Consider the following 19,627-nt stretch of genomic DNA (forward strand, 5'->3'; position numbering starts at 1 on the left):
TACTGTTTTTATAAACAGGTAAGTAGGGGTTTATACCTCAAGAATGGAGAAGCGAAGGAAAAAAAGAAAAATGGTGTCAGATTCCGGAGAACATTGGCATCTAGAAAAGGTACAAAATTACATATTCATGGCAGGTGACAGGTCCTCTATAACAAATCTTGGTTGTATTTCACAGATATCGGATGGACCATGAAAATGTCCACCAAGTGTCATGATCCAGTGTTGGATCTGGCGGTATTAAATGCAAAGTGAACTTTTTTTACTTTGGAAAGTTCCAAGGTGTCTTGACTGTCCCCGGTGGTGGTGAGTGGTATTGCACTTTAGGGTTTTTTGCACTTAATTATGGATCAGGTGTGACACCCTATAAAGGTGTGCTCAGGGGGTTCACTCACTGCCTGTGATATTGTGAGTTTGTGTTCACTCTGTTTTTGGAGAGCTTGGATGAAGAATGGAGCTGGTGAGGAGTCCTGCGCAGCTTAGCCAGGGGGGAAGAGTGTCAGCTATGGTGTCTGGACGAAGGGATGGCATGGCGTGGTGGAGTCGCAGTGATGGTGTCAGCGGGAACTGTCTGCATGGGCTGGTGGAGTGGCGACTATGGAGAGTGGCACTCACCATGTGGGACTTGGCCGCTGAGCTGGACTCAAGCATGCTCGACTTCGTGTCAGCAGCTGAACTCATCCTTGGGACTCTGGTTCTAAGCAGCTGCAACTGGTGTTGGACTCTGCTCCAAGGTTGCACTAAGGTGAAGGATCCTGTTATGGTGATGGATCCGGGTGGAGGAGAAGATGCACTCAGGTGGAGGGCTCTGTTGCTAGGAGCGCATGCAACAGAGCAAAGCTAAGTGGTGCTTCCCCTGTATTGTCTCTTTCCTCATGTGTGTTATTAGTGCAGTGGTGGGATTAGTCTCCGCACCGACCCATTCCCTAGGGAGGGTTTAGGGTCAGGGTGAGCAAGGGCGTTAAAGTACGCGTGCGGCGCCCGGTGCGAAACCGGCATAGGGAATGTTAGGAGTGCAGGGACACTGGCTCAGGGGAGCTCAGGAGGTCTCCAATTCCCTTTTCCCTATAGCAGGGCCCACCATTGTTAATGTTTCCCAGGTCCCCCTTATTATTTAAATTCGCCATACTGGAGGCGGTGTTTCCAGATATTTTATGTATAACGTGTAATTCCCAAATTCGCCAGGTGGAGGCGGCGTATCCACCTGCACGCATTATTATTGAAATGCGCCCCACTGGAGGCGGTGTATCCAGGGTCACGTGTGTCACATGGGTTCGCCTTGCGGAAACATCTGCGTCCTGACACATGTGATCATGACATTATCACAGGCCCTACAGTTTTTTTTTCTGGTGAGCTTTGGCCATGTGGAGACCACTGAGTAATTGCTGCCGGGCCTCACTGATGTGAGTGGGGAGCGGCAAGGTGTTTAGAGCCGCTGCTGCAGCAGTTATCACGGTCTGGGACCTCTGCTCATGTAACCAGAGAAAAAAAAAAAAAAAAAAAAAATGGCGGCTGTGGTCTGGCAAAAGCCCCTAGAGTCGCTGCTGGGGAGCGGGACTTGCTCTCGCACGGGGAGGTACCCAGGCAGGTGGGAGGAATGGTGCCCCACGGAGCTGCTTGGTGTTCCCCGAGGTGAAGGGGTGCGTTCCAGTGATGAGTAGACTGATGTAGAGTCTGCGGGGTTTACGCCAAATCTTCAAATACCACCGTAGAAGCTGCCCCTCCTGGCCGTGTGGAGGCGGCCAGTGAGTGTATATTTCCTCCATATTCGTTCCCTCTCCTCCTGGTGTGAGCAGCAGGTGTGCTGCGGGGGAGTAGGGACAAATCTCAACCCTCGCCATTAAACCAACCCTGGGAGGCGCAGACCTCATGGTGTAGAGGGTTGGAGGGTGGTGATCCCTTGCTGAATAGCGGGGGTGTGAGTGTGGTGACACAGGGGGACGCCTCTGTGATCAGGTCCTGAATGAGTTCACCAATTTTTTGACAAACGAATGTGTGTAATAAACGTTCAGGTCCGGACCTGTGTGTGAACGAGCGTGTATGTGTGCCACCAAAAAACATCTTGTGGAAGTGTGTTGTGGAGCCTGATCAGCTCATAACAAACAAACATACACATACATAAACTCGTTCCCCAGGTCGGCGCTGTGGAGATGAGTGGTGCCTCCAAAATTAACTTTATTGCCAATCCCAGCGGTGCGTTTGTCATAAACCTGGAGTGTCAAGTAATGGTGGGGTGAACTCAGGGTCTGGGCGTCCCCGCTGTAGGTGTTTCCCTAATGAGGGGTGGTCTTGAGGGTCCCGAGGCCCCTCATTAAGGAGGGGGTACTGTCATGATCCAGTGTTGGATCTGGCGGTATTAAATGCAAAGTGAACTTTTTTTACTTTGGAAAGTTCCAAGGTGTCTTGACTGTCCCCGGTGGTGGTGAGTGGTATTGCACTTTAGGGTTTTTTGCACTTAATTATGGATCAGGTGTGACACCCTATAAAGGTGTGCTCAGGGGGTTCACTCACTGCCTGTGATATTGTGAGTTTGTGTTCACTCTGTTTTTGGAGAGCTTGGATGAAGAATGGAGCTGGTGAGGAGTCCTGCGCAGCTTAGCCAGGGGGGAAGAGTGTCAGCTATGGTGTCTGGACGAAGGGATGGCATGGCGTGGTGGAGTCGCAGTGATGGTGTCAGCGGGAACTGTCTGCATGGGCTGGTGGAGTGGCGACTATGGAGAGTGGCACTCACCATGTGGGACTTGGCCGCTGAGCTGGACTCAAGCATGCTCGACTTCGTGTCAGCAGCTGAACTCATCCTTGGGACTCTGGTTCTAAGCAGCTGCAACTGGTGTTGGACTCTGCTCCAAGGTTGCACTAAGGTGAAGGATCCTGTTATGGTGATGGATCCGGGTGGAGGAGAAGATGCACTCAGGTGGAGGGCTCTGTTGCTAGGAGCGCATGCAACAGAGCAAAGCTAAGTGGTGTTTCCCCTGTATTGTCTCTTTCCTCATGTGTGTTATTAGTGCAGTGGTGGGATTAGTCTCCGCACCGACCCATTCCCAAGTGAGGGTTTAGGGTCAGGGTGAGCAAGGGCGTTAAGGTACGCGTGCGGCGCCCGGTGCGAAACCGGCATAGGGAATGTTAGGAGTGCAGGGACACTGGCTCAGGGGAGCTCAGGAGGTCTCCAATTCCCTTTTCCCAATAGCAGGGCCCACCATTGTTAATGTTTCCCAGGTCCCCCTTATTATTTAAATTCGCCATACTGGAGGCGGTGTTTCCAGATATTTTATGTATAACGTGTAATTCCCAAATTCGCCAGGTGGAGGCGGCGTATCCACCTGCACGCATTATTATTGAAATGCGCCCCACTGGAGGCGGTGTATCCAGGGTCACGTGTGTCACATGGGTTCGCCTTGCGGAAACATCTGCGTCCTGACACACGTGATCATGACACCAAGGCTACATTACGATACAGCATCCTGACTTTGGGGTAATATTCCTCCCTCTAACGTTTGCGCAGCATCGAGTCCTGAGCGCAAGACGGAACATTTCTTGTCATTTCCACTTTCCTGCTGATAACGATGATTTTCACTCTTGTTCCATTTAAGCAAACAAACAAGGTCTGGGTGTTTCATGAGCTGTGATTTGTTTATCTGACCCCCGGGGACTCTGCGCACCTAATGCTGCTTCCAGCTCCGCAAATTATACGTTTCCATCTGTAATTTATCATTTAATCAAAACACCACTTAATTGTGCATCATGTTCGTTCCGGGAGACTGCAATTCATGTTTCCTGGGAAATGGGACAGTAGTGACCTTCTGATTTGACCATTTGAATTGCAAGTGATTAACAGGAGAATCAAGTCGGTAAATTAACCCTTTCAGGGCAGTTACCACTCCGTGAGCGGCAGAGAGAAGCCTGGAAAATCTGTAATGAAAGAACAAATATAAGTATTCAAAGGATAAACCAACCAAAACTATCAGCCTCCTCTGCCCCCTCAAAGCTTAATAGGGGTTGTCCCATTGGGACTTATGGAGATTGGAGATCTGTACACTGCTGTCCATTCAGAACCCCCTATGTAATAGAACAAAGAGCTGCCAGGCAAATGCTCAACCAGACATGACGGTCTATATAGCTTCTGGTCACCAAGGGTTAAAGATATTAAACTCTTCAGCTTCCATTTTATAAGGGGTTCTCTTCATATGGCTACTTCTTGAAACGCTATTATAAACACAAAAAGTTTCTGAGATATCTGCAGTATCTTGACCCTTCCAAAGCTTAATGATCACTTCTGCCGGTTTAAAGTTTTTTCCCTGCCTTAAGGGTGCGCAGCCTGTTGCCCAGGAGGTGCATATGGCCCATGATCCCATTTTGCAGCCACCAATAACATGGTCACAGAATTGCATGTCTGTGTCTTGTGGCTGTTCGCATCTATTCTTCTTGTCAGAGAAAAGACTAGTGACTTGTAGAGCCGGAGCAGGGACAGGTAGGTACTAATGGAGCCCGTACTAATGGAGCAGGTACGGGAAGGTATTAAAGGAGAATATACTGCAGGAGCAGTTATAGGTAGGTACTAATGGAGCATGTACTGTGGAAGCATGTGTAAAGAGATGGATAGAACAAGTGAGAAGGCTCCCACAGTTAAAGATTAATAGAGTATCTGCAAGAGAACATTGCCATCAGCTGGTCAAAGATGATAGGAAAAGGGAAAGCAGAGAGATTTGCATTAGCAGGAACTGTGGAGTGAAGTGTATGTTCCCTCGGGGAAGAGATTGGAAGAGACACCAGGTCAGGTGATAGCTGTGTTGCAGTTGGTAATTCTAAAACGCCCAGGAGGGCAGTGAAGCCGAGTGACCAGATCGAAGAAAAGAACCGAGTGACCAGACTTGAGTGGTAGATTGAGTGACTAGAGCCACGAGAAGTGAATGGACTGTGTTAGAGGGACATGTGAGATCCGTGACATGGGGTGCAGAAGTACAGTACACAGGAGACCAGGGCTGTACTTCAGGGAAAGGAAGCGGCCAACGTAACGTGTGCTAGAAGTGACTCAACAAGAAGGAGCTTGTTGCCTAATGGTGTAGTAGTATACACTCCTGTTAATACCTGGACGGCATGCGTCATTGCTATCAGAGTGACAGGACAAGAACAGTGATGGGTACACGACTGACGTGACGTTCAACAGAACAGAATCAGTGAGAAACTCTCACGGTGCTAGTGGGGGATCTCACCGAGGTCACGGCAGTTCAGCCTGGCTGGGAACGCAGCCTCAGTGACCGGAGATAACCTCGATAATGTCACAGCTCGTCAGTGAGGCTGCACTCGCAACAGTGCAGTCACCAGTGGCTCTCAGCCTGGACGGTCGCATTTTGGCACTGTCCACATTGATAACTGTTTTTCCCCCAGACATGGATTACAGCATGGGACAGAACAGCGGAGAGAGTAAAAGTAAAACTGTGCTTTGTTTTATTTCTAATAAAGGACTTTATTCTGGCTGTGTCTTTATTTACGATATAATTATAGGATTAGTAATGGATAGGTGTCTTATAGATGCTTCTCCATTACTAAGCCGTGGGTTTGATGTCACCTGACAATACAAAGATGACATCAACCCCACAAATATTAACCCCACTTGCCACTGCTACAGGGCAAGTGGGAAATGCTGGGCAAAAAGCCAGAATTGGCGCATCTGATGTGCTTTTTCTGGGCAGCTGAAGGCAGCTATTTTTAGACTGAAGGGGGCCAATATCTATGGCCCCTTCCCTGCCTGAGAATACCAGCCCGCAGCTGTCGGATTTAGCAAGGCTGGTTGTCAAAATGGGGGGACCCCACGCCATTTTTTTAAGTTATTTATTTAAATAATTTTAAAAAATACAGTACAGAAACCCCTCTATTCTTGATAACTAGCCTTTCTAAAGCTGACAGCTGAGGGTTGCAGCCTCCAGCTGTGAGATTTGCCTGGCTGGTTATCAAAAATAAAGGGGAATCCACGCCAGTTGCTTTTTTTAAATTTATTTAAAGGCACAGGAGGCGGCTCATGAATACTCCCATCAGCCACTCCGGCGCTCACTCTTATTAGTGTCAGCAGGCATCGGCTGATTCGAGCAGTAGTCCCATCAGCTAACACCAGTGACCAGAGGTAAACATTATACCTCCGATCACAGCTGAGCGCTCACGCTGTCTTTTTACAGCATGACAACTACGGCTCTCTGACCGGTGGGGATGATTTCACCGCTGATCAGAAGCTGTGTTTGCTGCGCTGTCATGCATGTGACAGCATGACAAACAACCGGTGTTCGGGCAACCGAACCCAAATAGTAACACGGACTTCTTGGTGAAGTCTGTGCCCATACAGTAGGTATTCGGTAAGGACGCCAAATTTACTGTTCGGGTTCGGACATCTCTAGTACTAATGGAGCACATACTGAGGGTGCCGAGATGGGTAGGTACTAATATAGGACGTTCTGCGGGAGCATGGATATGTAGGTACTAGTGGGGTACATACTGCAGGGGCAGGGATGGATGGGTACTAATGAAGAATTCTGTAAGCTCCCCATCTGCCAGCTCACCATATATTAGAATAAAAGGGGTCCATTGCAGTTTATGGGAATGCATATAAAGTAGCGTAGAGGGCCACATGCCTTTTTGAGAGCAAATATGAGAAAAGGTAAATATAAGGGAGTTATTCTCCCAATATGTGGGGGCCCTGAAAGTAGAACCAGCAACTATCAGGCATTTATAATTTCTATCTATATATATATAATTGTCTTATGTCTGTCTGTAACCGAAATCCTGCGTCGCTGATTGGTCACGGCAGATAGGCCGTGACCAATCAGCGACAGTCACATAGTCGTCGTGGCAACACGGCCGCATCACTTATTGTACAGGCACATTATAGCCGTTAAAGGCATTACTGATGCATCGCTCGTTACACAGGCACAGTCCTGTACATATACAATACATTAGGTAAGAGCAGAACAGTGACTGCAGCTCTGGGTGTAACAGGAGTACATTAGGTAACAGCAGAACAGGAGTATAATACATTAAGAGCAGAACGGTGACTGCAGCTCTGGGTGTAACTGGACTACAATACATTAGGTAATATCTGAACAGTGACTGCAGCTCCGGCTATAACAGGAGTATAATACATTAAGTAAGAGCAGAACGGTGACTGCAGCTCTGGGTGTAACTGGACTACAATACATTAAGTAAAAGCAGAACAGTGACTGCAGCTCTGGGAGTAACTGGAGTACAATACATTAGGTAACAGTAGAACAGTGACTGCAGCTCTGGGTGTAACTTGCGTACAATACATTAGGTAAGAGCAGAAAAGTGATTGCAGCTCTGGGTGTAACTGGAGTACAATACATTAGGTAAGATCTGAACAGTGACTGCAGCTCTGGCTGTAACAGGAGTATAATACATTAGGTAAGAGCAGAACGGTGACTGCAGCTCTGGGTGTAACTGGAGTACAATACATTAGGTAACAGCAGAACAGTGACTGCAGCTCTGGGTGTAACTGGAGTACAATACATTAGGTAACAGCAGAACAGTGACTGCAGATCTGGGTGTAACTGGAGTACACTACATTAGGTAACAGCAGAACAGTGACTGCAGCTCTGGCTGTAACTGGAGTACAAAATTAGGTAACAGCAGAACAGTGACAGCAGCTCCGGGTGTAACAGGAGTATAATACACTAGATGGTGGCCCGATTCTATCGCATCGGGTATTTTAGAGTCTCTGTTAAAATACAAAATAGTTATATACTCACCTTCCGACGGCCCCCGGACTCTTTCCCTCCTCTCACCACGCGCCCGGCATCTTTCAGTTCCAGTAATGCTTAGCGAGAAGGGCTGAAGATGACGTCACTCTTGCGAGAGCGCGACGTCATCAGAGGTGTTTCGCGCAAAGCATTACTGGAACCGGAAGATGACGGGAGCGTGGAGAGGAGAGAAAGAGTCCGGGGGCCATCAGAAGGTGAGTATATCACTATTTTTTATTTTAACAGAGACTCTAGAATACCCGATGCAATAGAATCGGGCCACCATCTAGTATGTCATAAATGTCTCAGATGGCAAAACCCCTTTAAGGGACCATTCATGGCGAGGTTTGTTTTGCGGTGGACCTTCATGTCCCCTACTAGTCAAAGCAGAAACTCCTATCTTCCAGGACCAGCTAACACAGTGCACTTTGTACCCACTTTTAGCTGCCTTGGGATTACGCCTCCTACAGCTGACATGCTACAGATGTACTCCCTGCCAATGGAAATTAACATTCTTATTACTCTTTCAATCTCTGCACTCCGGCTGCATAGAAATCAGTTGCTGGTAGAACTTGCTCTCAAACTTGCTATCTTTAATTCATCTGCGCTAAACACACTTTCCAACTTGTGGCCTTTTTAACAGAAAAGTTTCCTTCTACTTCAGTAACTCCACTTCAACTCCACTACTAACAGGTAACCGGTTCCTATGTGCCCACTTTAACGCCTCCTACCATGGGCTGGCTTATATCAGTTAACCATGTCCACAGGCTAACTAACTTTCGCAACATGGAATATATAAAACCACATATAAAAAAAAAATGGTGTTAATGCAGATGTTGGATTCCGCTCACTCTGACAATGTGGCAATTGGGCCATAACTTCATTATTTGCAGTAACACTAGAGGGAGCACTATTACAGCAAATGGTTTTCTACAGCTCCTACTGAGTTCAAACATTCCCTGTATATCCATATGTATTGTGCTCCCTCTGGTGGTAACTAAAGGCAGCCAAATTTATATAAATTATCAAATCTGAAGTGCAGAGAACCCTGAATACACATATTGTATATTATGACATTAACGGAACAGAATTGTAGACCTAAAGTGTTGCTCCCTACTTTAAAAGTTAAACGTAACAAGCCTAGGATGGTGTAATAAATAGTAGAAAAAAAAAGGTTTACTCACCTCCTAGACTGGCCCATATACACTGTTCAAAAAAATAAAGGGAACACTTAAACAACAGAATATAACTTCAAGTAAATCAATCTTCTGTGAAATCAAACTGTCCTCCCATTTGTGGATGTCAGGCCCTCAGACCATCCTCATGGAGTTGGTTTCTAACCATTTGTGCAGACACATGCACATTTGTGGCCTGCTGGAGGTCATTTTGCAGGGCTCTGGCAGTGCTCCTCCTGTTTCTCCTTGCACAAAGGCGGAGGTAGCAGTCCTGCTTCTGGGTTGTTGCCCTCCTACAGCCCCCTCCATGTCTCCTGGTGTACTGGCCTGTCTCCTGGTAGCGCCTCCAGCCTCTGGACACTACTCTGACAGACACAGCAAACCTTGCCACAGCTCGCATTGATGTGCCATCCTGGATGAGATGCACTACCTGAGCCACTTGTGTGGGTTGTAGAGTCCGTCTCATGCTACCACGAGTGTGAAAGCACAACCAACATTCAAAAGTGACAAAAACATCAGCCAGAAAGCATTGGTACTGAGATGTGGTCTGTGGTCACCACCTGCAGAACCACTCCTTTATTGAGGGTGTCTTGATAATTGCCAATAATTTCCATCTGTAGTCTATTCCATTTGCACACCAGCATGTGAAATTGATTGTCAGTGTTGCTTCCGAAATGGACAGTTTGATTTCACAGAAGTTTGATTTACTTGGAGTTATATTCTGTTGTTTAAGTGTTCCCTTTATTTTTTTGAGCAGTGTATATGCCCTCCATCCTGGTATAGTGTATATGCCCCTCATCTTGGCCCCATCCTGATATATTTATCCCTCATCCTAGTATATATGTCGCTCATCCTAGTCCCATCCTGATATATATCCCCCATACTGGTATATGTCTCCTGTTCTACCACTGTTCTTTAATGTTTAGAAAAAAAAACCCATTATACTCATTATAATGCTATGGGGCGGCCCCATGACATACAAGTCATGGGACCCCATAGCAGTAGTTTAATGCACAGCCCATAGTCTTCCATATAGTATAATACATCCCATAATCCTCCATATAATATAATGCACTCTCCATAGTCCTACATATAGTATAATGAACCTCCATTTTAGTTTAATACACAGCCCATATCCTTCATATAATGTAATGCACAGCCCATAGTCCTCGATATTAGTACAATATACAGCCCATAGTCCTCTATATAGCATAATACACAGTCTATAGTCCTCCATATAGTATAATGCACAGCCTATAGTCCTCCATATAGTATAATGCACAGCCCATAGTCCTCTATATAGTATAATGCACAGCCCATAGTCCTCCATATAGTATAATACACAGCCCATAGTCCTCCATATAGTATAATACACAGCCCATAATCCTCAATATTAGCATAATACACAGCCCAAATCCTTCATATAATATAATACACAGCCAACTGTTCTCGATATAGTACAATGCAATGCCAATAGTTCTCCATGTAGTATAATGCTAATAATAATACTAGAGAAGAGAGAGAGAGGATTCAAAAAGATATAAACAAACTGGAGAAGTGGGCAGCAACTAACAGAATGGTTTTTAACAGGGAAAAATGCAAAGTACTACATCTGGGCAATAAAAATGAAAAAAGCATATACAGAATGGGAGGAATAGGGCTAAGTAACAGCACATGTGAAAAAGACTTGGGTATACTAATAGATCACAGACTGAATATGAGTCAACAGTGTGATGCAGCAGCAAAAAAGGCAAATGCAATTCTAGGATGTATTAACAGAAGCATACAGTCTAGATCACGTGAAGTCATTATTTCCCTCTACTCCTCTTTGGTCAGACCTCATCTGGAATATTGTGTCCAGTTTTGGGCGCCACATTTTAAAAAAGACATCAACAAACTGGAGCAAGTTCAGAAAAGAGCGACCAGAATGGTGACCGGTCTGCAAACCCTGTCTTATGAGGAAAGGTTGCAGGATTTGGGAATGTTTAGTTTGCAAAAGAGAAGACTGAGAGGAGACTTAATAGCTGTCTACAAATATCTAAAGGGCTGTCACATTGTAGAAGGATCATCTTTATTCTCATTTGCACAAGGAAAGACTAGAAGCAATGGGATGAAACTGAATGGGAGGAGACACAGATTAGATATTAGAAAAAACTTTGACAGTTAGAGTGATTAATGAGTGGAACAAGCTGCCACGAGAAGTGGTAAGTTCTCCTTCAATGGAAGTCTTCAAACAGAGGCTGGACAGACATCTGACTGGGATGATTTAGCGAATCCTGCTTTGAGCAGGGGGTTGGACCAGATGGCCCAGGAGGTCCCTTCCAACTCTACGATTCTATGATTCTATAGTGCACAGGCCATAGTCCTCCATATTAGTATAATGCAATGTCCATAGTCATCCATGAACTCACTGGTTTAAAAAAAGTTCACGCTCCCTTCACTACCTCGTCATGCAGCATCCTCTTGTGAAGCTGGCAGCTGACTTCAGTGTGCAAAGAACAGGAGCGCATGAGATCACTGCCATGCGCCCCAGTTACGTGCACACCCAAGTCAGCTGTTGGCCATTGGTTGGCTGGGCAGCATGTATTCATGCACAAGTATGCAATGGGTCTCTGAGCCGCAATACACTTCAGCTGAATTTGCATCCTAGGATGGCCTCATACCCACCAGAACCGTTTGCGGTGGCGACCGGTTTAACTGCGGTAGTTACGCCTCTTTGTGTCCACCACCAGTCTACTTGTAACAACATCTGGCTGATTGGTTGCAGCCTTCTCATTTTGTCAGAACAGGAACAAAAGTTTTGATGAAATACGAAGGCTGTACCTACTCATTGGCTGCAGTGGACATCTGATAAGTCCCACCAGATGCTGATGGCAGTAGTCCAGCAGGGGACACAGCACCAAGCAACACCATTTCGAAGGGTGAGTATTTTTTATTTCTTTCACAACCCTGTGCCCCTTAAGTTTAACATTTATACTAGGTGACAACCCGTTTATAATGGAGAGGTGCACATTAAGATTGTTGGGTTAGAAAAACATGATTGTTTTCTAACTGAACCAGCGATACACTTGCCCCTACTGCATGGTATTGCTGCTTAGCTCTAGCCACTTCAATAAAACTGAGCCGTAACATCAGACATAATCAAAGCACTGATGTGGCACTGTTTCTAGAAGAATGCAGTCATGTCTTTAATATCAATAAAGGTATAGTACATATGAGGAAGCTGAAGACTATTCTAGGTTTTGGGGACCTATGATTTCTGCACACTTCCTTCTTGTGGGACATTTAGAATAGGGGAATAACAGTGCATTTAACAAGTTAGCAGAAAATTTACTTTTTAGTGTGTGCATGTACATTCTCAGCCCTAGACATAATGTTAAGGGGTTGGGGAGAGGCACTATGCTGTCCTTCAAGTTTCCTTAGATCAACTTTGATGACAATCTTTCCAAGCAGAACTTCCGAATATCCATCGTGATGAACATAAGACCATCAGAAGAGACCTCCAGAGCTAAATATCTGCAGTGTTTAGTAACAGGAGTATCATTGGGCCACTAGACTCTGCAATGAAAAGCTGTGCCTCACAGATGGTCTCCACTTGAATATTTTGATAACTGTTTTATAACCGAGCCTGCATCTGTAATTACACTCCGACGTGCACCTAGTCAGCCCTTTAATAATGTTTAACAATCCAGGAGATTCTAAAAAAAAAAAAAAAACCTTCCTCTATACCAAACCTCATAAAACCCACATCTGCTTGAAATAATTGAACTGACCTCTACGTTTACCCTTCCTTCCGCTTTTTCCAAGTAGATCTACTTAGTCTTTACTTCCCTTTCTTTCTTCATATCCCAACGACATGATCCCCTCGTTATTGAAGGTCTATGATCCTTAGACACTGTGAGTTTTGTTATTTTTATAAACATCGTAGCATTGACTGACAGGGAGATCAGACCTTTGGTTGGACTAAGGGTTGAGCGTTGAGTCGTTTAGATTCTTATTTGAAGTCATCCTCTTCATGATCACACACTAACCCATCACCCCGGCTTTTGTAGGGTCATTTACTGATTAAATTTGTAATAAAAGCTGCAATTTTATTTTGACATTCTTTATTGTCCTATCGTATAAAAGATGATGACCAATAAAGAGTGAAGAGTGGATTGTAGCTAACAGATGGTCTCTTCAGAGGTGGTGGGAACGTGCCAATTTACTATATTGATTAGGGACATTTGGTACGATTTTTTTTTCCCATTATCTATACGAGGACATTTTGGAGAGAGGAGGGCATTTAAAGAGTCTCTTTCACCAAATAAATGTACAGTATATACTGATGGCTATAAATAAAGAAGAACACCAATAGGATCCCAATAGGTTTCAGACAATATACAGAACAACCAAATATCAAACATTTCACATTAATGGTAGCAAAGTATTTAAAGTAGCTTTTGACGTTTCAACTAAAGACATAAAAAAAGTTAAAAAGTTATCTGATTGGAGACCAATAATTGAAAATCAACCAACCACAAAATAGCCTTCCCATATACTTTCAGATCAAGCTAATAGAAATTAAGAAATTCAAAACTTGTTTGACAAATTAGACTTTATCACACAAATATATTAAAGAATCTTGTTTACCTGTGATTCTGTGAACTGAGCTACGTTCCTTATCGTTTACTATACTATCCAATATTATCTTCCAGAGCTGCACTCAATGTTTTACTAGTGGAGTCACTATGTGGATACATTACACTATTTTTCTTGCACTGATTCTAAGTTACATCCTGTATTATACTCAGGGCCGGCTTTAGGGACAGGCAAACTAGGCATTTGCCGAGGGCCCCCACTTACCCCTCGGGCCCCCAACCAGTGGGGTTTCACTAATAGCGGCAAACCACACAGCTGCGTCGGGACTGTGAGTCAAGGGTTCCGAGTGCCAGCGCCAGCCCCACCCCTCCCCTGCATTGTGCGTTCAATTGTATCAGTACCATAGATGCCAATACATTTGAAATGAATGATGTAGGAGAGAGCATCAGGTGACGTTCCCTCTCCCATTATTTCCCATCTGCTTCTGGTGCAGCAGGTGCGATAATGTCACTTCATCATGCACAAAACTGTGCCCAGCAATGGAGCTGCTGCAGAGACCTGAGCAGTGTGGGAACACGGAGAGGTGAGTATTGTGTCTATTTATTTTTAAAACAGTGAGTATGTGGTGGCCATAATACTGGAGTAATATTGGGTGTGCATTATACCCTATGTGGGCTGCACTATACTCTATGGGGGCTGCATTATACTACATGAGGCTGCATTATACCCTATGGGGGCTGCATTATACTCTATGGAGATGCATTATACGCTATGGGTGAAGTGTTATTCTATATTGGGGCTGCATTACTTATTGGTGCTGTATTAAACTATTTGTTATGCTCTATGGGGCTGCATTATACCCTGTGGGGGCTGAACTATACTATATATGCTCTATGGGGCTGCATTATACTATGTGGGGCTGCATTATACTATATGGACTCAATGGGGCTACATTATACTATTTGTACTTTATGAGGCACTATTATACTCTATGGGGCTGCATTATACTCTATGAGCTGTATTATACTGAATGAGGCTGCATTATATTATATGAGTCTGCATTATACTCTATGTGGTCTATGTGGCTGTATTTTACTCTATGGGGCTGCATTATACTATATGCGGCTGCATTATACTCTATGGGGACTGTGTTATACTCTATGGTGGCTGCATATTGAGTGTATTATGCTATATGGAAGGATATGGGGCACATTATACTATATGGAGGACCATGTGGTGCATTATACTATGTGGAGGACTAAAGGGTGTGTTATACTAAAATGCTGTCCATTCATTGAGTAATTGAAATGTCAGAAAATAAATCATTGTTCTCAGCAGCACACTGCTTGGTAAAATCTACAAATAACATGACACTGTATGAGGACAGATTGATCTACTAGTGATCATTCTGTGCCCATCATTCTTCCTCAGCCGGTGTAAAGAGGCCAGGAAGCAAGCATCAAATGACTTCAACATTATATTACTGATCCTGTACTGATCCTGAGTTATATCCTGCATTATATTGCAGAGCTGCACTCACTATTCTGCTGGTGCAGTCACTGTGTACATACATTACATTACTGATCCTGTACTGATCCTGAGTTACATCCTGTATTATACTCTAGAGCTGCACTCACTATTCTGCTGGTGCAGTCACTGTGTACATACATTACATATCATGTACTGATGCTGACTTACATCCTGTATTATACCCCAGATATCACGCTTACCCTTATCTGCAGGAGGGTAGCGTGACCGGTCAGCGGTCCCGGCGTCAGTGTAGCAACTCAGACCGCGGGGCTGTCAGAGGGGCCTGTGTAGGAACACAGTTTGGGAGGTCGCAGGACCTGTGGAAGGCGCGGAGCGCTGGTAGAAGCGCTCAGAGGCTGCAGGACCTAGCACCACGTGACCTGTGACGTCAGAGGGGGCGGAGCTTATCGCAGGGACGCTGAGGTGACGGGCAGGGGGCTTAGAGAGCCAGGGGTTTATACAGTAGCGATGGTCAGACAATCCAGAAGTCATACACAGGAGGAGCAATGTGGTACAGAATCAGGCAGAACAAGAATGGTCAGGCAAGCAGGAGGTCAGGCACGGGTCGGGCTGCACGGTACAAAATCAGAAAGCGAGAGAGTAGTCGAGGGAAGCCAAAGGTCAGAACACAGGTCGAGCAGGACGGTACCAAATCAGAAAGCCAAGAGACAAAACTAGAAACCAGACCAGATCATACACACGATAGACACGGGAACAGGCGAGAGGCACTAAGCAAAGGCAGGGTCGGACACACTCAAGTATGAAGTATAAATGACAGGGAAGGTTGCTCGCCTGTGGCCATAAATACCCTCCCTGAGGTCAAAGAGAGGCTCTAACCATTAACCCTTCGCTTGTCAGACCAAAATTCCAGATACCATGACACCAGAGCTGCACTCACTATTCTGTTGGTGCAGTCACTGTGTACACACATTACATTACTGATCCTGTACTGAACCGGGGTTACATCCTGTATTATACCCAAGAGCTGCACTCACTATTCTGCTGGTGCAGTCACTGTGTACATACATTACATTACTGATCCTGTACTGATCCTGAGTTACATCCTGTATTATACCCCAGAGCTGCACTCACTATTCTGCTGGTGCAGTCACTGTGTACATACATTACTTTACTGATCCTGTACTGATCCGGTGTTACATCCTGTATTATACTCCAGAGCTGCACTCACTATTCTGCTGGTGCAGTCACTGTGTACATACATTATTTTACTGATCCTGTACTAATCCGGGGTTACATCCTGTACTATACCCCAGAGCTGCACTCACTATTCTGCTGGTGCAGTCACTGTGTACATACATTACATTACTGATCCTGTACTGATCCTGAGTTACATCCTGTATTATACCCCAGAGCTGCACCCACTATTCTGCAGGTGCAGTCACTGTGTAGATACATTACATTACTGATCCTGAGCTACATCCTGTATTATACCCCAGAGCTGCACTCATTATTCTGCTCGTGCAGTCCCTGTGTACATACAGTATTTATCCTTTACTGATCCTGAGTTACATCCTGTATTATACCCCAGAGCTATACTCCTGTATAGTGCATATGATATTTAGCATTTGGCTATTAGGCTTTTATGAGAAATATGCACCTCTTTTCCATGAGTTTTTTATGATGTGATCTGCATAGGTAGCAACTGAGATGACAGGTGATATTTTTCTCTACCACACCTCCACACCTCTCAATTACTTGTTGTTTTATGAAAGGGTAAGTAGAGAAATGGTGTCCCAAATCTAACACAAAAAAGGCGCAAATGCAATAAAAGCATATAAAGACTGGGATATGCTTACCTCTACAGATTTTAGGTCTTTGAGTTGGCCATAAATAAAAAGTACTTTATGAAGGTTGGCAAGGTATAACCCTATTTATGCGCTAAGAACAGGTAATGTGGTCGGATGGCCCTGGGCTTCTTCATTAAACTTATGTGTTCCAATCACATCTTAAGAGATTTACAGTGACCAGATCAGAGAGAGGTGTCTGCTTTTGAAAGCTCCGATCAATGTTGATTGTGACTTTAAAAGTTTTAAACAGGATCAAATGCTTGTCTGATCTCTGCTGCAGTAGCAGGGCTGAGGCTGTGTACTATAACCATATCCCCATTCCTGATCATTCCAGTCATCAACAGGTAAAGTGACTTTACAATATCTCAATATTTTGTCTTTAAAAATCCAATAATTTGCCTTTCAACCAGAATTTCTAATTTCACAAGAAAAAAAATTACCTCGTGTACTCAGTTTTTGGGACATTTTTGCTTTGAGAATAGAAGAGGTTTTCCAGCAAACTCGCGATGATATGCAATTATAAGTGTGAAGGTGAACTCTAGCCAATTTCTTTCCAGTTACACTGTTTTAATATATTCTTCACCAGTAAGATTGTAACACCAAGAAGGAAAAGTAATGGAAATAAGGAAATCACAGGATGGATAGACGTGGTAATGACATACAAATAATGAAAAGATGGAAATAAAGTTTTCAGAAATCCCAGCACTTACACACCATGGCTGCTATCAATGTGGTTATTCATGGTCGTCTGAGGAAAGTTCTGCCATGCTGAATGAACTTGAGCAAATCATCAAGATCCACTGCAGGCAGCTTCCTTTGCAATTGCTGAGCAATGACATCCAAAATGTGCTCTATGGGTGACAAGTCTGGAGAGTCATGGTAGCACATTTAGACCACAAATTTTTGGTGTTAATAAACGGCTTTTTGGACATTTTAGAGAAATGGCAGTACCACTGGTTCCACTACCAAATCAATGTAACACCGAGCTGTTATTATACCAGGAATGGAGACTAAAGGGGTCCAGCTATCACACATTATGTCATTCCACACCATAATCCAGGAAGCAAGGCATGTATTATGTTCCCTCGCAATTCACGATGTTCCCTTCATAGTCTTGTCAGATTCGATCAAAGGGGTATAGTGATTCATTTTATACGGTAAGTGAAGTTAGATGTCATATACAGAGCATGAGGCTACAAACATTGTCTACAGAAACCATCAGAAGGCGTTTACATGACATTTGGCTAGAAGCCAGAGATTGAGCAACAGGTGTCCATTGACCTCATGACACCACTCTCATAGTCTATTCTCGTAAAGAGCAAAACGGCAATGGAGGCTGGAATGGAGGTATCACTGGGAAACCACAACAGAAAACGGACCAGTAGACCGCGGTACTGGGTTTCACACACTCCTGCACTGGTTAGAAGTACTTCACTATTGTATTAAACAGTGCAGTTTTGTTCCTTGCTAGCAGTGCAAGGGTTAATCTGTTCAGTTGAGGCTCCTGGAGCTTTCCTACTTGGATTGTCTCAACTGTTCAGTGTTGGCCACTCCCCTGTTCTATACATGCTCACCTCAGGTAATTAGGGATTGCCAGTGGTAATTCTTATTGCCTGGTTCCTGAGTTGGAGGTGTAGGGAATAGTTGATATTAGTGTTTAGAAATGTTTCAGGAGTCGGGAGATTGCTGCTTGAAGTTTGTCTATTTGCACATCCTCTTCCTTTTCTACTTGGTTTCTCCTTCCTTTAACTCCCCTGTGGCCCACTCTGTTGTTTGGTGTGTGTATTTTGTATGGTTGGTATATTCAATTATCCCTGTCCGTCATCCCTTGTTTGTCTGGTTAGTGTGTTCCTATACACTTCAGCTTCCCTCTACCCTGGGTGGGAGAGGCATAGCAAGGCAGGAGAACCCGGCATCTTCACCTTCAGGAGACGTCTGGGGGACAGGGATAGACCACGGCACCCCTAGTTCTAGGGACCTGGTTAGCACCCAAAGTACCAAAAAGCAACAGAGAAGAGAGGAGAAAGAAGTATTTGTATATTCCCCCACCACCAACAGATCTGCAAAAGATTCAGGGAAAATAGCAAGAGTGCGGCAATAAAACTTATCTTTTACTAATAAGTTCCTAAAAGGGGGTAAAAAAAACCTTCTATCATATGTGCAAACTGTGGTACCAACACACAAATATAATTACATTACCAAATAAACATAACCTTATCCCCCTGTTTGGGAAAAGTTATTCATAACAATGGTCACACAGCATGAAAGATCATCCAAATTAATAGGCAAGGAACCCAAATCCCTGTCAGGGAAGAAGTATTTACAATATTTGTAACCCAGAAAAGTGAGGGCTAACCTTAACCATTTGCCCCAAAAAGCAGCATGCAAATACAAGAGTTATAGCTATGGAGGTTGCAGAAAAAAAGAACAGTCTCACCAGATGTGTTTTTCCAGATTTTTTTCCTTCCTCTGCAACCTCCAAAGGGGGTCCCGGTATGGTATTAACCCTGTGAGTCCCTGTTGTTAGGCTGACCATGGCACCCCGAGACTCCCGCCATTACAAGGGCAGTCCACAACTAGTCATGTGCACTAGCCAGCTTTGGACTGACCCTGTGTGCCTCCCGATGCGTTTCCTCAACAGCTTGACTCATCAGGAGAATGGCACATATAGTCTCTATCAGGAGCAACATTATATTCCTCGAGGGAATAGGGAGATTGCAGAAACTCAGCCTGGAGGTGGCAGAATTACGCACCATTATTTTGCAGCGCCCAAACACCTCATGTTTAGGGCCTG

The sequence above is a fragment of the Dendrobates tinctorius genome, unplaced genomic scaffold, assembly GCF_039654945.1.
Source record: "Dendrobates tinctorius isolate UK_male_01 unplaced genomic scaffold, ASM3965494v1 ptg000113l, whole genome shotgun sequence".
NCBI lineage: Eukaryota > Metazoa > Chordata > Amphibia > Anura > Dendrobatidae > Dendrobates > Dendrobates tinctorius.